This window comes from Diadema setosum, chromosome 22 (genome assembly GCF_964275005.1).
Source record: "Diadema setosum chromosome 22, eeDiaSeto1, whole genome shotgun sequence".
NCBI classification, from domain to species: Eukaryota; Metazoa; Echinodermata; class Echinoidea; order Diadematoida; family Diadematidae; genus Diadema; species Diadema setosum.
The window spans coordinates 10,069,335-10,079,210 of record NC_092706.1 but is presented as its reverse complement, the minus strand read 5'-3'; the positions used below and the strand labels follow the sequence as shown (position 1 = coordinate 10,079,210).

Genomic DNA, 9,876 nt, shown 5'->3' with positions numbered 1-9,876 from the left:
ATAGGTAATATCAATATTGATAATTGACTTATTTGTATGTTAATACTTTAACGAATGCTTGTTCACAACAATAGGTAAAACAAAATGCACCGTCTAGGAGATTGATTAATAATATTGATTGATTGATTGATTGATTGATTGATTGATTGATTGATTGATTGATCGAATGAATGATTAATTCTATTCGATTAGAAAAAAATTTCCACTTTGTGTTCGCTAGCACAAAAACAAACATAATTGACTTACAATGATTATACAATAGCATTGTACATAGCATTATATAAGAGTCAAAGGGGGGGGGGGGGAGCCTACGCAACTTGTATTACCTGGGCCCCCCAAAATAAATCACATCGTTACTTTGATTGAATTGATCTGAATTCATTTCCACTTTGTGTTCACAAGAACAGGAAAAAAATGAGTTACAATGATTATGAAAAAAAAAGGAAAAATCTATTTTTTAATGTGAAATACATAATAATCTCAAAACATGTTCAAATAACACACACGCTTGCAACAAACCGTAAATAACTACTGGTCATAAGAACCTAAGTGGAGGAGTCTAAATCAAAATCATAGCCAGTATATTAGATAGACCCCTGAAAAATCCCATCATAACAGAACCGTAATTTACACAAACAACAACAACAAAGTATTAATACCTTTAAAAAACAGACATATCACTATAACAACTGAAACTAAAGCCCCGCAATGATAACAGAAAATGAGATGGAAGGATACGAAACAGAAGGAATAGATGAGACAACTTGAGATTAGGAGGGAAAGAAGAGATGGAGAGGGAAGCTGATATCGAAGAGAAGGATTTAACATTTCAAACATAACATTGTTGTGACATTTGGTTCCTAAATTGTCTCTTAAAATAAATGATAGACTGTCGATGCGTCAAAGTTGCATATAAATTGGTTAGTATATAAGTATTCTTTTTTTAATAGTTTTTTAAAGTTTTTTTAATTATGTTTTTATTACCAAAATCATGAGGAATCACAACATTCATAAATGACTGTTACAAAATTAGCATACAAATCAAAAGAAATAAAAGGAGCAATAATATTAATAATAATAATAATAACAAAAGGGCTGAACGAAGATAAAATGCATGTATTTTTCAAGAGCAGAGCTCCGAGACATAGGAAGTGAAGCCACCGGAATGCCCGAGATATATACATTACGGCTAATGCTTAAATTCCAGTTTTGGTACTTGGGCACTGCACTTCATTTTACCCCGATGATAATATTATACAAAACGTCCTTTGATGTGCGCTACCAACATTCATTTGAGGTGCGCAACCAATATTCCTTTGATGTACGCAACCAGCACTCCTTTGATGTACACAGAAGGCGACTGGAGTAGGAAGGTCGACGAGCGGAGGAGCGATCTACACGTGCGTAATTTGAGTACAGGGAATACACCATCAGACTTGTTATACCCAACACAACAACCCTATACTGCACTCTCTTCTCTCATCTTCAACCCCATGCACATTCAACACATGCAATCCTCCATAAACAACACTCGAAGTCACAATTATAAAGGAAATCGCTCCGCCACCCGATCTCCCCCAATCTAATCATCCCAATAAGGTACATGTACATGTATTATTCCAATGGAAGGTAAAGGTATCAAAAGAGATTTAAAAAGGAGATTGCTACATGAATTGGCTCACATTATGGGTCAAGATGTCATACATAATCAGGGAGCTCACCCTTGGAGTACAATGAATTAAGTGTCACCAGCATTACACGGAGCATTGTACAGCTGTACTTACGTACGATATAATTATGATGTTACAGGTGCATGGCATATGTATACAAGACCTTGACTGTGAAAAGGGAATAAAGGACAAGAGTAGCCGTATGCACCGTTTTTGTCGAGGGTTGCAGAAGTATACCAATACAGACAATAAATCATTTAGTACAGGTGTAGGGATGAATATAAATGGGCATAAGGAGAGGCATAGGACTACCGTATACTCTCTTAATTTCTAGGACTTAAATTTTAAATCTTTCTTACGACTTAAAATATTTTAAGTCTTTAAGACTTATTTTAGGTGGCTTCGATTAAAATTTGAGTGTCGAAGCTGTTCGCAATCTAAATCTAACAAGGACTTAAACTTTCAGCCAATCAGATGACTTGTAAATGACGTCATGCGCTATCTTGAACCGCCTAAAACCGGAATTGGCGCTGGCCGTCACTTTGCTTCATGCGATGCTAGATAGCGTAGTCATACACACACATTCAGTGCACAATATGTGTATGTACTTGTACCTACCATGTTTGCAAACAAACGCTATTGACTCGAACAGTTGAGTTGGTCTTGAAGGCAGAAGTCATGCAGGCCGGAGTTTTTTGAGGGCATGATCTGACGGAAGCTTGACCAAGTTGCTTAAAGGTGAGCATATTACTGTATGAATGCTTAAGAATGTGTTTGATAACTCTGGGACTCAGTAACCAAAGATAAAAGATGTTAAGATGTGCACTAACCGCCCTACATTTTTGGCGAGTTTGAGCCTTGCCGCTGTAGGGTCTATACAGCGCTGTCCATCCCTGAAGCGCCAGTGCTAACGTTAGCTGTTCATGGCTAATTAGTAGTGTGTCTATCCAAACATTGTAACAAGTTACATGAAGGCTAACGTTATACTAGTATTGTGGGGGCTCTATTTCGGTGAAACTGCAAGTACAAGTGTAATAATACAGGGACTCTTATAAAGCGCCCATTCTACCTAATGATTTACGATGTTGGTGTCTTGACTGAAAGGTAAAGCTATGGGCATAACAGGCTACTGTAGCGTTAGCCCGACCAGACGCTGTTAATACGCTACGCGCGGCGACTGGGCTGTGTATAGTTACTGTAGCGTTAACTATACACAGCCCAGTCGCCGCTGTACATACGTAGCGCGACAGGGCTGTACCAACGAAGCTCCAAACACGAAGAGGGTCCAACGATAGCATGCGATCGGATTGAATTTTGATACTTTAGATCATTTTTTTGTCACTTCAAACTCATCTGACGAACAAAATGATAATGAGACTTCATATCTATGCTATGAATATTGAAATTTAGATTTGATAACTTACCTAAAATGATGGTTATATGCAGCATGTGTGAACGGTTCACGAACGGTACATCGTCTTTCACGCCAGGCCATTTCCAATATCCGGGAGGTCACATGATCTGAATGCCCTTTAAAGGTCGCGCTGTCGACCGTGCTGCTACACCAACACTCAAGCAGCACATCGCACGCACGCAAAAGATTTCCGCAGAGATCAAGGCGCCATTTTGAATTCTGCAACGATGAACCCTGACGGTGTTAGGGAATCCGCCAGAAAGTATCATTTTTTGGTTCCAAGGACTTATCACGAGGGCTCTCAATGGACTTACGAACCTTCTGTAATACAAGCATGCACTTAAGGTGAGTAACGTTTGGTAACGTGTACATTGTTTATAAAGAACGTATAAATTTTCATAAGTTTTGTAGTTGTGTTGTGTATCCCCACTTTGTAGGTGCCCGCTCGTTGGTCAGACGCTGTATTCGCGTAGCGTATTAACAGCGTCTGGTCGGGCTACTGTAGCGTAGGCCTAACTGTCGTCTAACACTGAGTAACAGTAACAAGTTAGTGTCAGTTCACCCCTTCCTACACTCTTGTAAGGTTTAATTTATCAATTTCTACGTAGAAAGGCACAGTTCTAGGCCTTATCATGCCCTATGCTGTGATAAAATGTAGGGCATATGCTGTTAGATGGGTTTTATTTTTAACGTTGTGTTTAGGCCACCAATAGTACGTAGACCCTATAGGCCTATGGGCGCTACAATAGAACTGCGACCAGCCCAAACACGAAGCCCCCTGTGTGATGAGCGCCCCAGGGTTTAGGGCGCCAATGTTGCAATGCCAGTGCAGTGGCGTCAAGCTCTGAACTTTAAAAACTTCTATCGCATGGGCCATATTGGCTGACATCACCAATTTCTATTGACTCCCATATTAAAATAGGGGGTCTACAATTAATAAACAGTTTCTGTTCCACTGCATGACTAGGTCTACTGAGTCTGATACACTGATGTCAAAATGAACAATTACCTTTGGTGTGTGCACTCAACACTCTTACTATCAAGCGTGCATCATGTCACTCATTTTACTGGAATAATCAACTTCAATGCTACTTGCACTCGGCTGCGTACATGTGTATGTAATGTGAATGTGCTACTGATTTGCATTCCATGAAAATACTTCTACTATTATTACTACCACTCAGTAGTAGGCCTGGACACCTAGGCCTTATGGTTGCCATTTCTGCACTGAATTCAAGACTCTTTCTTGAACTAGTAAGTCTGTTAGTGTTATTGTTGAAGGCGTTGTATGAAACAAATAATGTATGGAATTAACTCGTGCAATGGAACAAGATTTCGCACCTGGATAAAGGTAATCTACTCCAGTCTTTCTCTTTGTAGCATAATCAATGTGGTGATCTGTGTTTGAGTAGAAGGATCTAGACTTAAAAATTCTACAGATCTACACTTCTGGCTGAGATGTATGCATTAAGCATCACATACACCAGTGAGAGAATGTAGTGAAGTTTTACAATATATGAGGCCTTTTTTTATTTTTTACTTTTAATATTTTTTAAGATAAAGGGAATGAAAATTACCTGTTATTTGTATAATTTGTACTCCAAGGAGTACTCTGTCAGGACTATCCCTTCTTGGTGTTTAGATATGCAAGACATCCCTGGTATTTCTAAAAATTGATTTTAACGATAACATCTGAAATAAAAATCAGAGATATCGGTCTCATTTTTTCCTCCAGCATGAAATACAACCCTTGAGACCAATAAGAAATAATTAATTACATAAAAATCTAGAAGTGTGGCTATGACGACCGTTTATACCCCGAAGCATATTTGTTTTCTTCCTTTTTTTTTTGTCAAGCGTTTCTGTTTTTCATTTTCCACTTCCTTATCACTGATATTTCACAGTTTTTGTGTTTATTTTCAGATCAATGCGGACTTTGCCCAGTTGTACCGAGAAAAGTGCAGGAGATGGTGAACAGATGGGGGCCATTTTATGTCAATAGAATCTTGCACTTGCCAAGCGAAACCACCCTTAGTTGCAAGACATCGTAAGAAGATGTGAAGACATGGATGGAGACAGTAAGTCCTTCCGCCAATCCTCATAGATCTTGTGGCATTGATTATAATTACTGGAACAATTTCTGTCCAAAGTGTAAGAGTAAAACTTACTCATTTGTTTATGCTTCATTGCTATTACACATTTCAGGAAAGTGAATGTGCACGAGTTTGCTCTTCATAGACTGATATTGATAATAAGTCGAAAACTGAATGTTAGGGATTGTCAGAGCTGATACAATACGTCATATCTAATATGTTAAAGAGAATGGGTGAAATACTTAAAGTTGAAAAAAAAAATTGTATTGTGTTCCATTCTATAGGAATTTTGTGGAATGTCACTACTTGCAGCGATGCTTCACAGACCCAACATCCCCATGTAGAAGAAAGGGAGAGGACCTCTTATGCTCCCGAGGGATGCCCAGCAGTACCTGGTGCAGAATGACTATGTGCCTGTAAGTACAGTATATGTATATGCTTAATGTTTATAGACTTGAAATCAGTTCATGATCAAATCACTGAGCTTCCAATTTTGAGAATTATCAATATGCATGTTTCATTGGGCTTCTAAGTACCAGCTCATGTTTAGAGAAGAATATTTGAGCTTCGTATCTTACAAAGCAAGACTCGTGTAGAATCTGCATGTACTCAGTAACAGGTGGAATTTAAAAATCTGAATTTCTCATGCTGTCGTGAGAAATGCAAAGTTTTCTTCTCTGATATATCAGTGTTTTTGAAGCGATTCTTCTCAAACAAACTTTAGAACATTCAGCAATGAGTATTGTGAAGGGGTATCTACCGTGTTTTGACAGTTTTCTTTTAAATTCATTAAATTACGGATTAAAAATGCATGCTGACTTCTATTGATTTGTAATAATATGTACATCAAATATCTTATGAGTCTGGAACATGTAAATATCAAGTAGGCCCCACCCCGATGATGGCAAAAAGTAATCTGATTTCTGGGAATTTTTTTCAAGGCTTTGAGGTTTACCAGATCAGTGAGACAAAATGTTTTAAAATAATATGTTCCGAAATATATCAGAAATATTTACTTGTACATCACAAACTAAAAGTTATGTGATGAATATGTTATTAGTACATTGTATTTAAGATCAATATGTAAAATTATATTTTAATATTTTTTTCCCTCCAGAGTGCCCTCTCACTGAGAACTTAACTTCCCTCTATGTGATGCAAAGTTTATTTGATAATAATTGCAGCCTTTGTCATTTGCTCAAACGATTCAAGTGAAATTTAGTTCGAAATATCAGTACTGCTATACATGTTTAATCTCTTTTCAGGTAGGAACCAATGTTCATGGCATTGCTGATGCAGAGACTCCAACCCCAGCCCCAAGCATCTTCTGATCTGGAGATTCTCCCACCTGAAAGCCCTAACAAACAGGAAACGCCAAGTTGATCCGCGCGAAACGTATACATCACGAGCGAGAAGCGCAAAGTTCAGTGATGCTAAAGATGCCACCTTCAGCCAGCCCTGCTTAGTCAGATAAGGGAGTGACTAGACGTACATCCAGTATTTTCTCATCCTGGACAAGACCATACTAAGTCCAGGCTGGAGATGACCGGAAGCAAGAATTTGACAGACTCTTTAAAGCCCACTGTGTCTTCATCGTCAAATATGCTTGGGTGCTTGAAGCATTCTTTGATTTTGTGGCGGCATATTCATGTACTGCTACAATCCCGAGTGAGGGCTTCGTTCTGGGCATTAGCCACAAACTTCAAGAACACGTCAGTGTATGATGCTAGTAAGATTTTCCGACATTGTGCCACAAACCCATGCACACAAGAAGCCTATCTGACTTGCCCTGATGTGCAGCAAAGTCTTCTTAATTTTCGGTGAATTCTTAAATCAAAGTAACACAGGTAAAATGCTGCAATGTTTCCTTTGAAGATACTATCATGCATAATGTTTGACTCATGGATATTGAGTTATGTTATGTGTGCCTCACTTTTCCATTTATATTGAGCTACAAATCCATGCACACAAGAAGCATGTCTGTCATGCCCTGGTTGTAGTAAAGTTTCCTTGTAATTTTTTTTTGTGTGCATTTTTAAATGAAAATAACACAATAAGGAAAGTTAATGCCGCAATGTTTCCTTTAGAGGTGCTATCATGTATGTGTGTGCCTCACTTTTGCATTTGCATTGCTACGTGAACATTTAAACAATATTTCAAGTTTTTATACATGTCCAGTTTCAATTTATTTATTGTTCATCTTTGGCTTGTTTTCTGTATATTATGTCTGGTTGATGATGAAAAAAAAAAAAAGTAATGCCAGATCCGCATTGATTTAAATTGAAAGAAGAAAGTTTAAGTTCCCCTGAACAATTTTGTAATTATTCAACGATTACCTAATTTTCATCACCCCCACAGTGTTGTTGAGCCATTGTCCATCACATTTATTTAGCGCTGATTTGTTGCTATTTTCATTATGACATTGTGGCTAAACACTTTAATATGAAACTCTCTATTTATAAAGAAATAAACTTTGGTTTTCCAGCCAAAGTATGTGCTTGAACCCACGAGGAAGGATAGATTCAGATGGGCACCTTAAACAAATTTAGAGCATTTGACTTGAAATTTGGCACACATGACCACTATGGTATATAGATATGGAAACAATGTGGTGAGCAATGCGTTGCCATGGTAACAGCTTTTTTTAAACCAAAAAAAAACATACAAAAATATTGTGAATTCAGCTAACTTCCTTTAGTCTTCGAGCATTTAGCTAGAAATTTGGCACAAAAGACCACTGTGGTATGTAGATGTGTAAACGTATTCTTTCGTAAGTGTCGATCAATGTGTTGCCATGGTAACGGCATATTTTGAATGAAAATCATACAAAAATATTGTGGATTCAGTTAACTCCCTCACTCTTTGAGTAATTGGCTTGACATTTGGCACATGCAACAACTTTAGCATATAGATGTGCAAACTTAATCTTTCATCAACGGTGAACAATGCGTTGCCATGGTAACAGCATCTTTTCACTAAAATGCATACAAAGATATTGTGGATTCATGTAACAACCTCAGTCTTTGAGCATTTAGCTTGAAATTTGGCACACCTGACCACTATGGTACGTACATGTGCAAACTTAACCTTTCGTCATTGTTGATCATTGTGTTGCCATGGTAACAACATAGTTTGAATGAAAATCATACAAAAATATTTTGGATTCAGGTAACTCCCTCAGTCTTTGAGCATTTGGCTTGAAATTTGGCACATGCAACCATTGTAGTTCAGAAATATGCAAACTTCATATTTCATCATTAAACAATCTGTTGCCATGGTAACGGTGCATATTCCATGAAAATCATACAAACATTTCGATTCTCCTGTCTCTGTTTAGAGCATTTTGGCTTCAAATTTGGCACATGTTACCTCTACATTACCTAGATGTGCAAAAAATCTTTTGTCAGTGTGGAAAATGTGTTGCCATGGTAACAGTATATTTTGCATGAAAATGATACACTAATGTGAATTCAACTAAACCCCTCACCCTTTTAGCATTTAGCTTGAAATTTGGCACATATGACGGCTCTGATATAGGGCCTATAGTTGTGCAAACTTCATTTTTTTCTTAATGTCCAACATTGTGTTGCCATGGTTACACAATTTTTAGTAAAAACCATAGAAATCGTCAGTTTATCTATCTTGCTCACTCAGTTTTTGAGCAATTGATTTGAGAGGTGGAACAGTGCATTGCCATGGTATTTTTTTTCTTTATTAAAAAGTAAGAAAAAATAATCCTGGTTGAGCTAATTCCCTCAATTGTGGGTGGGGGTATATTAATCACAATGAGTGATAATTCTAGTTAAAAATTCAGATTGCATCACTTCAACATAGTGCTTTGTTACGAGATATGACATCAAAGTAATTAAGAAACTAGTGGTCCATCTCACTTGAACAGTCTCTTGAGATGGTTCCCTGTCATCAGTTGAGATTGATTCTTAAATATCAATAGATTAAGCAGGAATTTGTATATTCTTTTGTCAAACATTTTGTCTACCAAAATGCAGTATGGAAATGTACTTATGTAAATCCATTTCAGACAATCGATATTCAAGGAATTTTAGAAGTAAGTTTAGAATGTTAACTGTTATTTGAGCTTCTTAATGTTTTAAGGTGAATTTACTTCAGAGTTTACATAGATCTTGCTCCCTACTGTTATATGTAATACAGTTTGGATTCAATTGTAAATTTTCCCTACGGAATAGTGGAAAAATTAGGGAAGTCTGGTAAGAAATAAGGAAATGTAACACGTTTTCAGAAAACATTTCTTGACTAGTCCGTATGAATATGCAAATACATGCAGGTGGAAAGTGTAAAAATTTTGAAGGAATGACATCATCAATTCCCTCATGTGGACGTTCATAAAGACTGGACAAGATCTGTTTTCTGGAAATGTGTGAAATTGAAAAGAGGCATATCTTCCTTATTTCGTAGCTGATTTTCATAGTCTTTACACCATTCTGTGTAGGGAAATTTCTTCTCTTTTCTAATTTGATTACACTAATTTTGGCCTTTACTTCCCTCTTGATTAAATTTATACTATGCATCATTCCAAAAAATCAAATAATTCTTTAAATTGCATGCATGGGACGTACAAAGCGTGTAAATCTAAACGTCAACTTAATGGAGGCTGTATTGTTTATTACACAGCATCATTTCTAAAATTTAAGTTATTAGAATTCATATATAATCTTACATT

The 9,876-nt window shown here is 37.0% G+C and overlaps 1 long non-coding RNA gene across 2 annotated transcripts; it reads left to right on the top strand.

Annotated features, from left to right (window-relative positions):
- Positions 1-2,306: 2,306 nt before the first annotated feature.
- LOC140245480 (uncharacterized) lies at positions 2,307-6,857 on the top strand. 2 transcript variants are annotated; one of them, XR_011902346.1, is made up of 4 exons: positions 2,307-2,408; positions 5,008-5,162; positions 5,462-5,593; positions 6,443-6,857. It is a non-coding gene; the product is annotated as an uncharacterized lncRNA (long non-coding RNA). The 2 variants fall into 2 exon arrangements; XR_011902345.1 differs by lacking the exon at positions 2,307-2,408 and having other exon boundaries at positions 4,828-5,162.
- The last annotated feature ends 3,019 nt before the right edge of the window (positions 6,858-9,876 follow it).